Genomic DNA, 15,747 nt, shown 5'->3' on the forward strand with positions numbered 1-15,747 from the left:
TGTATTCCTACAGCACACTTTTTATACTAGTGTCCTGGACTCTGCAAACTATCTTCAAAATCACAGTAAAAGAAAAGTAAAAGAAAAGTCACTCTGCAGGTTCTCTTTTTGAATACCGACATAATTTAGTGCACACACCTCCTATATCGAGAGCTGGATTTGCTTAGTGTTACTTGACAAGCTGATCCTCTTTCAATAAACTGGTGCACTAATTAGTGGGTCTCACTGTTACATAACAAGGCTTGGCACTGAGGAAACTCACTGTGGGCCCGCATAACACTGCATATATTAAAGGTCCAATTTTTTTTACAGAAAGATGATTCTGTTACAAATACTGTTTCTTTTCTCTTTCCACACATATATTTCTGTTGATGTAAGGCTAAGAATTAAATCAAAACCTGCCATGAACTGTACTAAATATTACTGCTGGCATCACAGATAGTGCTATCCTGTCAGGCACCTGCTGTATGTCAAACCTCTAGTGTTACTGAAGACCCCTTGATGGTGGTGGTGATATGAATGCTACTATATTAGAGTTTCACTGCACCTCAAGGAAAGTCCCACATAAGCAGCAGGTTCATGATTAATAAGTTGATGTGTCCTTTGTTCTACCCTTTAGAAAAACTTGTGATGCATTTATTTATTTCAGGTACTTATATAGCGCTGTCAATTTATGCAGCGCTTTACATATATAGGGCCAGATCCACAAAGAACTTACGGCGGCGTATCTATTGATACGCCGTGTAAGCTCTACGATGCGCCGTCGTATCTTTGTTTTGTATCCACAAAACAAGATACGCCTGAATGTGGGCTAGATCCGACTGACGTACGTCTTAGTACGCCGTCGGATCTTAGATGCATATTTACACTGGCCGCTAGGTGGCGCTTCCGTTGATTTCCGCGTAGAGTATGCAAATTAGCTAGATACGCCGATTCTCAAACGTACGTCCGCCCGGCGCATTTTTTTACGTTGTTTACGTAAGGCTTTTTTCGGCGTAACGTTACCCCTGCCTCTATGAGGCGTACGCAATGTTAGGTATGGACATCGGGACAGAGCGAATTTTCCGTTCTTTACGTCGTTTGCGCAAAACGTTCGCGAATAGGGCTTTGCGTAAATTACGCTTCGAGGATGCGCACTGGGATACCCCCACGGACGGCGCATGCGCCGTTCAAAAAAACGTCATTTACGTGGGGTCAAGATGAATTAACATAAAACACACCCACATCTTAGTCATTTGAATTTCGCGCCCTTACGCCGACACATTTACACTACGCCGCCGTAACTTACGGCGCAAATTCTTTCTGGATAAGGAACCTCCGCTCTAAGTTACGGCGGCGCAGTGTATCTGAGATACGCTACGCCTGCCTAAAGATAGGCAGTTCTTTGTGGATCTGGCCCATATTGTACATTCACATCAGCCCCTGCCCTCAAAGAGCTTACAATCTAAGGTATTTGAGACAAAATCTAACTGGTTGCCCTCTCAGTCTAGTCTACCTATTTAATTTCCTATTAAAACTTTTGGCTAAAAATATACCTGCCTGCCTGGGGTAGGGACACCTTTCCACCAGTGATGAATTTATTATGGATTTTGCCTTAAAAAGTGTTCACCGTCAAATGGCATGCATAGAAAATGTTTCTTACAAGCAGCTTCAGCAGACCAAGCTACAATATAGAAAAGGGACATTCCCTAGAGCAGGGATCTCCAAACTATGGCCCTCCAGCTGTTGCAGAACTACACATTGCATGAGGCATTGTAAAACTCTCACATTCACAGACATGACTGGGCATAAAGGGAATGGTAGTTCTTGAACAACTGGAGAGCCAAAGTTTAGAGACCCCTGCTCTATTGCATCAACACAAATCAGTCCATCCACACGATCAGTCCATCCAATGAGAACGATCCTAAGGACCGTTGTCATCGGTTAACCGATGAAGCTGACTGATGGTCTGATGTGCATACACACCATTGGTTAATGAACAGATCGTGTCAGAACGCGGTGACGTAAAACACAACGACGTGCTGAATAAAACTATGTTCAATGCTTCCAAGCATGCATCGACTTGATTCTGAGCATGCGCGGGTTTTTAACTGATGCTTTTGCATACTAACGATCGGTTTTGACCTATCGGTTAGGCGTCCATCGGTTCAATTTTAAAGCAAGTTCTCATTTTTTTGACCGAAGGATAACTGACCGATGGGGCCCACACACGATCGGTTTGGACCGATGAAAACGGACCTTCAGTCCGTTTTCATCGGTTTTGACCGATCGTGTGTACGCGGCCTGAGGGTATCAGCTGCAAGAGGGTAGGGTCACCAAGGACAGATTTCTCATCACTGTTGATTTGTCTTGTCCAGTTACCAATTTGTCTGACAAATAGACATGACTACAGGGCTGGTCCTTCAAGAACAAAGGAGGCCCCTAAAAGGGCTTCAAAACATCTATCAACAGAATCCTTATAAGAGGGAACATCCTCAATGGGAACCCTAAGGTGTTTACTGAGAACTGAAATGGCAGGTTTCACTACTGGAATAGTCTATGGGGGTTATTTACGAAAGGCAACTCCACTTTGCACTACAAGTGCATTTGGAAGTGCAGTCGCTGTAGATCTGTAGGGGACATGTAAGGAAAATAAAAAACAGCATTTTAGCTTGCACATGATAGGATGATAAAATCAGCAGTGCTTCCCCTCATTTCAGATCTTCCCCTCAGATCTACAGTGACTGCACTTCCAAGTGCACTTGAAGTGCAAAGTGGATTTGCCGTTCGTAAATAACCCCCTATGTCTTCTTAAAGTGGAACTTTAGCTAAAAAACAGGATTTTTTTTTAATGCAGAAGAGCTGCAGAAAATATGTTTTCTTTTTTCGTGCCGGGATTCCAGACAGTCTTTTTCCCGGCAGTTTCCTATGGGAAACACTGCAGTGGAGCATACACATGGCCGGGATCCCTGGCTGAAGTTCTCATGGCAGTTTTCCTGCCAGGAAAACAGACCGTGTGTAGGGGGAAAAAGCTGCCGAGCAGGTTCTCGGTTTTTCCCTCGGTTTTCCCAACTTTTTACCGCCGGGAAAACTGATCGCGTGTACGGGGCATAACAATATAAGAAGGCAAATCTTCACTTTTAAAATGTGTCCACTTTAACATATTTAAAAGTATTTAAGTCTTGCCACGTCATCACCTGTTTGCTTTATTTTTTAGGATTGCATTGCATTCTCATGATGACAGAGGTTTATAAATTACCTTTCCAAAAAGAAAATGTATGGCTTTGAGTCTAAAGAAGAGTTTCCAACTGATACCCGCCATTTTTAATTTCTTTACATATTTAAAGGATAATTCCAGCTCCCCTTTGTTCCAATATCCCATTAATGTACCTCAGTTGCAGAAAAATAAAAGCTCTCTTTGATTTGTAGAACAAGGCCTTACCTTAGCCCTTGCTATGTTTCTTAGAAAGCATTAGAGACTTCACAGTATATAGATTTAGGATGGAGAAACCAGCAAGACACAAGAAGAATTTTTCAAGCTAACCTCATTAGCACACACCCTTCACCCATCAACTATATTTGCACAGCATCACTGGAATGCCTCCATGTGTGAATTTGCCTGGCTTGTCAATGTAGGCTGCTATGTCCGCATACTAAACTCTCTGGGGCCCCAGGTTGGGCAACCCTAATGTAGTGTAAGGGCCAGCACGATTGGATACAGAATGATTGTATAGATGGCGTGTCTTCCTATTATATAGTATGTGTAAATCCAAAGGAGATTGTACAATCAGATTGTATAGTGTATGGCCAACTTTATACCCTAAAATTAACTAGTTGCGCTTTCAATGCCATTAATTGTTAATGGCACAGAAAACACATATTTTGCCACATGAAAAAATGGATGACAAACGCAGAACAACGCACAGTAGAAAATGTTCAACTCGCACTATGCTAAACTGTCCCATGAGCTTCCTTGCCACGTGTAGGGCAGCCCATTGAACTCAATGTCAGATGTCCGATGGTTAGTACGACTCATTGGACATGTCCGCTGGTTATGACGTATAACCAGCGGCCCGAAATCCCGCACATGCGTCGAATTGATTCGACGCATGCGTGGAAGCATTGAACTTCCGTGTTAGAGAACGTCGGTGTCTTCTACATCACCGCGTTCTCTGTCCGTGGGGATTTTGGTCTGATGGTGTGTACACACATCAAACCAAAAGCTCCCAGCAGACATGTCCGAAGAAAACAGTCCGCGGACCGTTTTCATCGGACATGTCTGATCGTGTGTACAGAGCCTAAGGCTCCATTCCCATCTGTATGTTTGCAAATGCATGGCAAGCCGCACAGAAAATGTGCACTTTGCTGTGCGTTTCAAAAAATGCACCACGCTCCACTCTAAAAAAAACTTCTGGAGCTTCTTTGGGGTGATTGTTGAGCATAGGGTAGCACAGTCAAGTGAATGGGCTGCCCTATGTGTGACAAGTGGAAAAGTTTCAAAAGGTCCCCAAAAAAACCTGTGCGGGAACATGTGTTCTCGCTATGTGAAGATGTTAAAGGAGCCTGACAGCGAAGTGCCTCCATCCACTCCTTCCTATGTACCTGTATAAAGCTGGCTATACACTGTGCAATCTGATTGTACAATCTCTGTACAATTTCCTTTAGATTTACAAGAACTATTGAACAGGAGGACCCACCTGAACAATTTATCAATTTGTATCAAACCAGGCAAGCACTTGCACTACATAGCTGATGGGAAATTTAAACAAGAGTGTAGAATCAGATTGTAATGTGTATGGTCATCTTAAGGGAAAAAGTAGGTGATGGTGGTATTGTAATGAGGGAGGTGTGGTCCAGACCGGTAATACATGCCCTAGCAGACCCTTTTCTGTTATGCAAAAACACAGATAATGATGGGAGCTGACCTACAGGAAGTGATGCAACCAAAAATAATGTTTTAAAACTCAGATTAAAACATGAAATGTCAAACCTTTTTGGATAAGGTAAGTGAGAAATAAGAACTTTGGGATTGCTGGGCCAGTAAATTATATAACAAAATTATTTTATTTATTATGAAAAGCGAAATTGTGCCTGAAAAAGGTCAACTTGGCCTTTAAACCAGCAGACAGAAAATAAATGGCTGTTGCACAATTATTGTAAAAGTAGTATGAGAGAAGCAAAGTGGGAGGTAATTCAGTAAGTGGATAATACAATACAACATTTCCTGGCACTCCAAGGCAGATGAAGATTTCTCATCTGAATATACCAGACGCAACAATCAGGACAAATGCTGCTAAGTTTGTTGCATCTGGTACATACACATGACAAGTTTCCAGATTTTGCTTCTCATGAACCCCAGGTGCTACTCCCCACTGGTACCCTCTCAGAGATTTGCACCTTGCTTCTGAATGCTCCCCAGCACCAAACTTATGCCAGCAGATCTCTTTCCTGCTGAATAAAGGGCCAATATAGGATGTTAAAGCAGAGGATCACTTTTTTCAATCTCTAAAACATGCAATGCACACAGAACTGCCCACCATTGCAGCATCCACTGGATATTTGGGGTAACTTGTTAAATGTGTACCAAATTGGGAGGGGATTTACAAGGTATCTCTAGATGACCAAGGGGGAAAAATATGAGGTTGTACTTGCAAGTCAAATAAAAAATATCTAATGCCGCGTACACATGATCGGTCCATCCGATGAGAACGGTCTGATGGACCGTTTTTATCGGTTAACCGATGAAGCTGACTGATGGTCAGTCGTGCCTACACACCATGGGTTAAAAAAAACGATCGTGTCAGAACGCACAACGACGTGCTGAAAAAAACGAAGTTCAATGCTTCCAAGCATGCGTTGACTTGATTCTGAGCATGCGTGGATTTTTAACCAATGGTCGTGCCTACTAACGATTGTTTTTTTTTCTATCGGTTAGGTATCCATCTGTTAAATTTAAAACAAGATTGCTTTTTTTTTAACCTATGGGTAAATAACCTATGGGGCACACAAACGATCGGTTTGGTCCGATGAAAACGGTCCATCAGACCGTTCTCATCGGTTTGACCGATCGTGTGTACGCGGCATAAGTTTTATACTTACTCTCTGGGTAATTTACTATAGGTATCTGGGACTTGTTTTTACTTTGGACCAAACTGCATTTGTATACAGGCCACATACCATAAGCAGTATCCTACAGTGTCATGATTTCAGGGGTCAGTAGAATCTTCCTTGTTTGATGATATTGTTCTCAAAATTATTTTTGAAACATAACGCTGGGCTATTTATTTTTTAACCCCCCCCCCCCCCCAGGTAGTGGTAAAAGCACATCTATGGCTGCTATTCACCTTTAGTCTGGAGCTGTCCCCACAATACCTCTTCATCATCACAAGTTGTTCTCAGTCTTTTGGGTTCAAGCTGTAAGACTTTGAATGTAGCGCATCACGTTCCTGCTCCCTGAACACGACACAATGCATTTGCATGGGCTTGATGCTGAGATAGTGTTGATGTCATCACGTCAGTGGTGATCTCTGTGTCATCCAGAACCACCGACCACTAAAAGAGGGACAAGAAAGGAGAGGTCCCAACAAGTCATGTGATCATCCAGAAGACATCTGAAAAAGATAAGTAAAAATGCATAAGGAGGAGCATAGACTTGGATTCAAGTATTGGCATCACTTATTTCATTAGGCATTTAAGAAAAATGTATACATTTTACTTTCCAGCAGTTTAATAGTCATCAATGTCTGTTTAAAGGTCAAATTTTATGTACAATATCTTGTATTGTTGTTACTTGCTGTTAAGCCAAGTGAGGCTTATGATTTATGTCATTAATACATTAAGGCTAAAGATGTCTACAGAGCTGCCCTATGTGTCCCTAAGTTGGGGTAGAGGGGCAGCATTTTGCAGGAAAGAATATAACCACATGGGAAACTAAAAAAATGTGAACTTTGTTTTCAACTGTTTCCAATTTGTTTTACAATATAAATATTTTTGTAATTAAATACTTAATGCATGGTGCAGCCTTGACAAATTATTCCCAGACAAGTAGTTTTCCATGCATGCTGTATCTAGTTGCACTTTCAGACAGAGCTAACTATTCCTCTAAAAGGAATGGGGTATCAAGGGGGCTACATATCTGCTCTGACCCAGCCACTTTTTTTTCATAATTTTTATTGTTTTTTAAAGAAAATAATGTACAGAGACAGAGCCTCTAGGCATATCCCAGCTCATAAAAACACATTAAAAAAAATAAATAATAATAACAGTAACTAAATAAAAACATAAACATCCCAAAGACTTGCAGCTTAAATAACAGAATTGATGCTGCTCAATCATGCCTAGCGTTATAGGTGTTGGGGGTAAAAATCGGTAACACCATCAACTTTTACTCATCTCAGCTGTACTAATACCCTTAGGTGTATAGGGAACTCGATTAGGTGTACGTTTAATAAACTGTGATAAGCCGAGATCATGATGATCACGGCTTATCACAGAGCATTGCCGGTTTAATAAACGGAGATAAGGAGCAGAGAACATGTTCTTCACTTCTCATCACAGCACATGGCTTTTTTGTCACAAACGATTCCCGTCGAGGAAAAAGAGAACTTGCTCTCTTCTTTGCTCGTTGAGTTCCTCGACAGTTTCCTCGATGAAAAATGTACACACGACCGGTTTCCTCTGCAAAAAAGCTCTCCCACCAAGTTTCTTGATGGATTCTGCCTAGGAAACCGGTCGTGTGTACGAGGCCTAAGGGGATTTGTGGGTGCCCAGCATGCTATGTAGTATGACCTGGAAATAACACAAAATCTGCATTGGTAAATTAAATAATCTGAAACTAGCAGAACACAGAATAATTGCAGAGACTATAAGAGCTTTGGCAAAATTATTTTAGCAGATGTTTTCCTCATAATATTATACATATTACTTACCAACAATATAACATTTGCATTTATAGATATTACTGTAATACTGTGTGTACAAATATTTTCATACAAGCATCTGTATTCTTCTCTAAAAATAATTAAAATAGAGCTGCATTAATTTGCATCTTATATATCTGTCTGTAGTGAAGCTTTAATGATATAAAATATGGAGAGTGCCATTAATGCCCTCTTTTTGAAAATGTGACGTCCTTGGTTCTTTTTCTGACCCCCTAGCTCTAATACTTTCTGTCTTACTGACCCAGTACAAACATGCAAATCGATGAAGTCAGAGGTCCTTTGCTGTTTACTTGTTTTAAAACCAGTGAATCAAATTACTGAAGCAAGGGGTCATCATGACAGCCAGGCAACTAGCATAATCAGAAGAAGAAATGGCAACTTTAAATATTATATTATCTCAGTTTCTCCTAAAGTAGTTTTCTTCAGACTCATTCAGCTTCTGAATTTGTTAATTTAGCTAGATTCATTAATTTATTTTTCAGAACAAAGTCATGTTTCAGCTTAACTGACCCATGAAAGTAATGTAATGTTTTAAGTCTGAGCTGTTGTGCATTTGCATATTCTCTGCTATTTTAAATAAGCAATATTCATGAGCTCTCTGGTGTATTAATTAATTTCAATCTACTATTTTGTGATTACACAGTCTAATAAATGGCAAGACTTCAGAGCAGACCTTTTCTAAATTAATACAAAAATGGCAGTAACATGCAGTGTATGTCCAGCTAAAACCTTTTTATTTTTTTCTTAGTTTTGAAAAAAGGTTAAAACCCTTGTCAGGTTATGACTACTATTTAAGGCCTTGTTATATAGTTTACCCCACACTTTCTGTCCTCCTGAAAATGTTTTTCCCAAAAGGAAACAAAGTAAACTCTCCAACAGCAACCCAGACAGAAAAAAAATTCCCTTTAGTAGAGATGGGGAAAGAAAGGCCAGAACCCCTGTTGGATTTTTCTGTAGGCCCAAAGCTTTCCGGGTCACGAGTTGACAAGCAGCCTTGTTTTCAAAGATTGCTGCTAAGTGGATGAAGCACTTAGGCCGGATAAGTTTGGGTCTGTTGTCAAGTAAAACAAATTCTGCCCTTTTCCAATCTACTTTTGAACCTGCACTTTGAAAAAAAAATTCTGCCTGATCATACTGGCTATACTGTAACACCATAGAATAAGGTGACCAGATATTTAAAATGAAATCCGGGGACATATTTTTTTTTTACTAGTAATGGCAACAATCAGAGACTCTCTGCCCGTTGCCCCCCCCCCCCCCCGCCTCACAGCCTCTCAAGTCTTACTCTTCGGGCCCCGGCTACTACTGGATGGGAAGCGGAGGAACATCACGCCATCAGGGAAGGCAAGGAGATAGGCAGGTGGCTGGCCAGGATTTGAGCCAAGGCAGAAGAACATGCGAGCAGAGCTGAATGGGCATGCGCCCGAAACTGAAGAAATATCCCCTCCGCTCTGACCAGCACATGATCATCAGAAAGGGGCACAGATAATGAAAAAAATACAACCCTCCTAAGCTAGTAGGCACGGCGGAGCGGGGGTGTTTAATTCAATTTTTTTTAAATTGCCCCTGCCCCCTATTAAATCCAATCTGGGGACAAAACCAGGGACAGACTTGGTCCAGGGACAGTGTCCTCAATCAGGGGACTGTCCCCTGAAATTGGGGATGTCTGGTCACCCTACCATAGAAGCCCCAAACTGCTAATTTGTTTTCATTGGTATCCTGTATCTTTAATGGCCATACACACGGCCGAATATCAGGTGAAACGGCAACCGGCTAGACAAAAGTCAGCCGTTCGGCCAGCTTCTGTTAAAGGGGCATGACCGAAAAAGGTCTGCCGATCGGCACCCAATCAGCACTCTCAGCCAATGGCACACATTAAAAGGCACACTGAGCTTCATTCAATGACTTTGCTTAGGCTAAGATGATGCCATTTGTCAGTTGCATTAGTGCTTTAATACGGTGTCTTAGTGCAACACATGTTAACACACAAAATGCTACAAGTTGACACGTGGGGTAAGGCATCGCACTGGCCGGGACAAGTCTGAAGAGGCTTTAAGTGTCACACTTACACATTAGCATATGTGCGCTCAGCAGGAAATAATATATATGACTCAAGGGTGAATCATGTTTGATTTGTGTTAGGAGAAGCAGAACAGTGGGAAGATTTGCAGTCATTTGTATCTAGCTTTGTGCTTCTTAATACTGTATGCTAAAGGCCTATTAATACAAGCAACAAAGTGTAAAGTGCAATAATCTGCTGAAACCAACCAACAATCACTGCCCTGACTACCCCAAACGAATGAATGATAAAATCTGATTAACTCTTGAGGATTAGTGCAACAGCATCATTTCTCTTTAAATATCCAGAGAAATAGGCATGTATATGTAAAATGACTTTAGACCTCATCTGGGTATTTTTTGATGACAGCAGTACAGGCCAGTCCTCTAGCTTGTGTGCCTTTAAATGCATTCAATGAAGCACCATATGCACATATCAAAACACAATAAATAGGTAATTTAGGTAATCAGCAATGAATAATTGAGTCAAAATGACTTGTAATTATATCAAGGCCTTTTTGTTTCATATCAATAACGTCCAAAGATGAAACCCTAAGTGCTTTATGTTGTAAGCAGAGGCACAGTGCGCAGTTCTAGAAATCTATTTACTGACAATCAGTCCATTACCAGGCTAAAACACTAAAAGCATTTACAGTCAGCTTAGTGACTGCACCATGCTGACATGTGAGGGCCTGAGGGGCTGCACCAGCGGTACTCTATAGAAGTTATGATGTTTCTGACCACACAGATACATTTGTGCTTCAAAATATATGTTTTGACTTGTGAAGCATGAAACAGAAGTTCAAGGATGAATATTCTTCTAATACTGGAGCCACTTCTGATCTAGGCTTAATCAAAAAATGAACCTTTTTCATATTGTGTAGGGAAAGGTAAACGTTTCAGGACCTTTGATAGTTAATAAAAAAAATTACTTGCTCCTACAGAGATACACAAACCTTATATTTGATTGGATGTTTTACTATGCATTATGGTTTATAAACACAGCAAAAACCTTGAACTAAAGCAAATACACTGTTCACACTTGTACATACCCAGGGCTTTTTTTTCTCAGAGAAAAGGTGCAGCTACTCCAACCTTTCAAGATCCCCTTGTCTTCTCCCCCTACCCACCTCCAAGCACTTTCCCTTGGTCGCACCCCCTACTCCACTCCCAGTACGACCCCATTTAGATTATACAGAACCAAGTATTATTTTGTGGAGCTAAGTTTTTTGTATGGAATGTGTTAATGATGACAGCAACAGTTGACCCTCCAGCAACAATAGATCCACACAAGCAATAGTATACCCCCCACAACAATATACCACCTCCCCCACCAGCAACAATAGATCTCCCAGCAGCCAACATCAATAGAACCTCCAGCAGCTGGCAAACATTGACTGCCCAGCAACAATAGATCCTCCACCAGCATCAATTTGCCCCCCCCCCAAGCAGTGGTTCACAACTTTTCCTTTTTTTGTCAAGGACTGATTTTCAATATCTTTTAAGAGGTAAAGGTCAGTTTTGGTGAAAGAGCTGAAATCCAGTGATTGAGGATCAATGGTCTAGGTGGCTTTTTGTTTTTATGGTTATTCTACTCTATGTTGCAAAGATAGGAGGTTTATTTGGTGTAAAATTCTGTAATAGATTAGGGCCCCGTACACACGACCGGATCGATCCGCTGGGATTGATCCGCGGATCAGTTCCAGCAGATAGATCCGGTCGTGTGTACGGCCTAGCGGACATTTTCAGGCGGATAAAAATCCAGCCGACGGATTTTCAGCGGATAAAAATTTCTTAGCATGCTAAGAAATCTATCCGCTGGAATCCTGTCCGCCGGACTTATCCGGTCGTCTGTACAGACTCACCGGATAAGTCCGTCCGATCCCATCCCTTGCATGCGTCGTAATGATTCGACGCATGCGTGGAAGTATTTACCTTCCAGGGTCGCGCACATCGCCGCGGCCACGTCACCGCAGATGTATTCCGCGGGATTTTGATCTGATGGTGTGTACATATATAGAAAGAGACCGTGAAGTCTAAGACTAAAAAAGAGTGGACTTTGTAGGCACCAGATTTAAAAAATATAAATTATTTTAATCAGTACAAAAGCACAAAAACGCTAAACAATTGCTCAAAAGATAATGAAAGAAAAAGAAAACAAAAAATACAATAAGATGCACAGAAAACTCAATTCCTATCCCTTTCTGAAAACACCGCTGATAGCCACAGGGCCGGATGTATGAAATACACAATGAGCGCTGGGTGGCGTTGTAACTTCGAGAGGTGGTACAGGATGAGTTTTGATAAAAATGGGGTTCAGCTCGACATGTTTCGCGACGTCGTCGCTTCTTCGGGAGCTTCTGGGTGTTTAAAAGACAATATAATGTTGCCATTAGAAATATGTGTGTATACAGATACAAAACAATATTGTTGTACATGAGGCATATTGTAAATATACATATACATAGAGGCCTCTGAGCACTTAAAAAAGCATGTAACTGTGACCATAATACTCACCGATAACCGGTGTTTAATAAGTTTGGAGAATGCTCAACAGCGTCCAAGATATGGATATACGATCAGACCATATACCTTAGAAGATGGAATCAGATACCAAGGGTCGTACCCACATTTACCATACGCCACCGGGCGAGTTAGAACCAGTTGGGGTATCTGGAAGTAAGTAGTAAGCAAAAGAAATGGGTCCAAAAATGAATGGGACCATACGGTGTAAAATGAGAAAAAGGTACATATGTATATATATATATATATATTTGGCTAGTATAGCATACCTTAAAAAAGGTATAATGGCCTAGGCATTGAAAGGACAATTCAGGGGCCAGAGGAAAACTACTAGACAAATATATATATATATACATATGTACCTTTTTCTCATTTTACACCGTATGGTCCCATTCATTTTTGGACCCATTTCTTTTGCTTACTACTTACTTCCAGATACCCCAACTGGTTCTAACTCGCCCGGTGGCGTATGGTAAATGTGGGTACGACCCTTGGTATCTGATTCCATCTTCTAAGGTATATGGTCTGATCGTATATCCATATCTTGGACGCTGTTGAGCATTCTCCAAACTTATTAAACACCGGTTATCGGTGAGTATTATGGTCACAGTTACATGCTTTTTTAAGTGCTCAGAGGCCTCTATGTATATGTATATTTACAATATGCCTCATGTACAACAATATTGTTTTGTATCTGTATACACACATATTTCTAATGGCAACATTATATTGTCTTTTAAACACCCAGAAGCTCCCGAAGAAGCGACGACGTCGCGAAACATGTCGAGCTGAACCCCATTTTTATCAAAACTCATCCTGTACCACCTCTCGAAGTTACAACGCCACCCAGCGCTCATTGTGTATTTCATACATCCGGCCCTGTGGCTATCAGCGGTGTTTTCAGAAAGGGATAGGAATTGAGTTTTCTGTGCATCTTATTTTTTGTTTTCTTTTTCTTTCATTATCTTTTGAGCAATTGTTTAGCGTTTTTGTGCTTTTGTACTGATTAAAATAATTTATATTTTTTAAATCTGGTGCCTACAAAGTCCACTCTTTTTTAGTCTTAGACTTCACGGTCTCTTTCTATATATCTACATTATTAAGGATGTGGCACCTTTATACTAAGGGGTGTTTGATTACCACCCTAGGGCAATCGTAATTCTAAATATAACTGATGGTGTGTACAGCCATCAGATCAAAATCTGCCAGAGGATTTATCCGCTGGAAACGGTCGGGCGGGCCGTTACCAGCGGAAATACTCTCGTGTGTACATGGCTTAAGGCCCATCGTTCAGGTCCGCCTGTCAGTTTTGTGGGCGGACCTGAACGGCTGCTCCATGCAGTCCTATGGAGCGTCGGATGTCAGCAGAGACATTTCCGCCGACATCCGACCTGATCCGCAAAAATCAGACAGATGGCGATACTTCCCCATCCGTCCATGGAGGATCAGATCGAGTGAGATCTGATGAAAACGGATATGGTGTGCGTTTCATCAGATCTCTTCATAGGAGAACGCGGCGCTGCACAAGCCCCTCCCTGCTCAGTGAGCAGAGAGGGACTTGTCATCCGCCAGCTCATCGGAGATCAGAGGAGAGATCTTCCGCTGACCCGGCAGGAGCTGGCGGACTCCGTAGCGACGGAGTCCGCCTCGTGTGGAAGAGGCCTAAGAAATTAATAGCATATCCTTCTAATGATCAAATTTTTCTCTGTATAAGTATTTGTTTTTGGAAACTGTTTAAACTAATTTATTTTATTTGCAAAAAGCACGTTTTTTTTATGTTTTATAGCAGTGGTCATCAACCCTGTCCTCAGGGCCCACTAACAGGCCAGGTTTTATGTATTACCTTGGGGAGATGCAGACTAGAATACTGCAATCACTGAGCAGCAAATTTTATCACCTGAGATGTATTTCAGTTATCTTACAAACCTGACCTGTAAGTGGGCCCCGAGGACAGGGTTGATAACCACTGTTTTATAGAGACAAGTTAGGGGACATTTAGTGCAAAGTTGGAGCAAAACAAAAAATAGTTTCTATTTTGTTTTGCTGAAAAGGATTTGTCCTAGTCTGTTCATGAATCGTTTAACTGTCCTCAATCAGCTTTCCTCTGTCTCTATGCTCTTGCCTGGAGGCTGGGCTTAAGTGCCTGTTTTCTTTTTATTAAATATGCTTTGACAGCTGGGGGAAGGTTCTTTTTAGAATACACTATCGCAGCAAGGCAGACTGAACTGAATGATGGATGGTTGCAGTGGGGATTGTTCATAAATGTTTAAATTTATTTTAGGAAAATCTTGGGGGATGTTTTTGATAGAAAATCTTTGAATTATAGCAATGTGGGCTTTTTTTTGATCTGTGCTTGTCTAAAGCTTAAGCATTTCATAGAAGAATTGTCATACACTAGATGAAAATGCTATGGGGCCATACCTTTCAGTAATGATCAAGATAAGGAAAATAACATATGATTACTAATTACGTTATTTACTAGCTCCTAACTACTCCAACTACTACAGTAGATGATTTACACTAATGAGCTAGAATTCTTATCATATCATGTTTCCTACAAGTATGTAAGGTACAACAGAGCACTGGGGCCAAATAAAATGACAATAGTTATGCTTAAGGCCTGTACACACGATCAGAAAATCGAACAAAAAATACAGCTTTGATCCAGTTTTTTGTCCTGTGTGAGGTGCGAATTTGCCTTGCGTATTGAGGTAGACAGGTGCGAATTTACGGCGATTTTACCGCAAATTTCAGGAGGCAGACAGTGAACAATTCGCAGAGATGTGAACTGTGTGCTGTGAGTTTACTTAAAGTTCAATTGAAGCCTATGAAGATAAAATTCACACTGCACCATAGGAATTTGCTTTGCATCCGCAGTGAACATGCACAGAACCCTTTTTTTTCCTTGCGCTAAATTTGCATCCCAAGCTTCCTGTGAGGTTCGGGGTGTCACGCATTTTGGCTGCGGCTCCCTGACACCCGCAAGTGCCGCGTGATATACCAGCTGTCAGCTGCAGCAGCCCAAGCAGCCCCCTCCTCCCAGCCAGGGAAGGCAGTGGCATTGCTATGGGGGTGTGTGCCACACCCGAGTGACACCAAGGCAGTGGATTCCCCTGCAACGCTGCCGGCTTTCTCCCTCCGGCTGCTCTGCAGTTGGATTAATTTACATACTTCCAAAACAGGAGCGGCACAGGACTTCTGTGTGTCCCAGACTGTTACTCCACCCTCCTCTCATAATCCTCCAGCT

At 41.5% G+C, this 15,747-nt stretch overlaps 1 long non-coding RNA gene across 3 annotated transcripts in view; it reads right to left on the reverse strand.

Moving 5' to 3' along the window:
- The window catches only part of LOC120940760, a 64,311-nt gene that overhangs the window by 31,493 nt on the left and 17,071 nt on the right, over nucleotides 1-15,747 (reverse strand). For all 3 annotated transcript variants that reach the window (XR_005749476.1, XR_005749474.1, XR_005749475.1), the window contains exon 4: nucleotides 6,324-6,590. This is a non-coding gene — a long non-coding RNA (uncharacterized LOC120940760). The remainder of the gene's footprint in view (nucleotides 1-6,323; nucleotides 6,591-15,747) is intronic.

The sequence above is a fragment of the Rana temporaria genome, chromosome 5, assembly GCF_905171775.1.
Source record: "Rana temporaria chromosome 5, aRanTem1.1, whole genome shotgun sequence".
Classification (NCBI taxonomy): domain Eukaryota; kingdom Metazoa; phylum Chordata; class Amphibia; order Anura; family Ranidae; genus Rana; species Rana temporaria.